At 62.5% G+C, this 696-nt stretch overlaps 1 protein-coding gene across 1 annotated transcript in view; it reads right to left on the reverse strand.

The window, feature by feature from the left end:
* Nucleotides 1-696, reverse strand: part of LOC104500510 (A disintegrin and metalloproteinase with thrombospondin motifs 7-like) — a gene marked incomplete at both ends in the record, with an annotated part of 6,746 nt that overhangs the window by 1,214 nt on the left and 4,836 nt on the right. The window lies entirely within an intron of this gene.

A 696-nucleotide genomic window follows, 5' to 3' on the forward strand; every position in this document is an offset into this window, starting at 1 on the left:
CTGCAGGACAGGCCGTGACACAGCCACATCGCTGCAGTACGGGTTTCTCTAACACACCCTCATGGTCCTGCTGTCCTGTTCACACACAGTGAGGATCACGACCCACACCTCGGTTTCCCCTTCTCCTGCTGGAGTCCCGGGGCAGCAGAGCCTGTCAGCGCACGTTCTGTGCCGAGCTGAGCTGGGAAAACCGCTGGGTCCTCGGCCCTGCTAGTCCTGTTTCTAAAGGTTTCCCCAAACCCCTTCTCATGCTCTGCTGAAACTCTCCACACCTTGAGCCAAACGGCTCAACCTGCGCAGAGCAGGAGCCTCCCACTGATTTTGCACCAGAAAAGCCACAGCCAAGACCCCAAAGGGTCCCGCTGGGTCCGCTGCCAGCGAGGAGCCTTCAGCCTCCGCTGCCCGAGGAGGTGCCTGGCAGCCAGGCTGACTCTGGTGTCGCATCCACCAGCAGGCTCAGCGGCGATGAGAAGTTTGTCTGCGGTGAGCTCGGGGTGATCGTGCTGTCACCTGCCACGCGCTGCCGGATCACACCCTGCTCTGTGAGCCGAGGAGGAACCACGACCCTGCGCTCTCCCTCCAGCCCATGCACAGCCTTGAGGTACCTCACAGCCTGTCACAGGAGGAAACCTCCAGGACCTTCCCAGAGCCTCCAGCTGCTCTCGGGCCCCTGTCCGCTGCTGCTGCCACCCCAGC

This window comes from Buceros rhinoceros, unplaced genomic scaffold, assembly GCF_000710305.1.
Source record: "Buceros rhinoceros silvestris isolate BGI_N320 unplaced genomic scaffold, ASM71030v1 scaffold20949, whole genome shotgun sequence".
In the NCBI taxonomy this organism is placed as follows: domain Eukaryota; kingdom Metazoa; phylum Chordata; class Aves; order Bucerotiformes; family Bucerotidae; genus Buceros; species Buceros rhinoceros.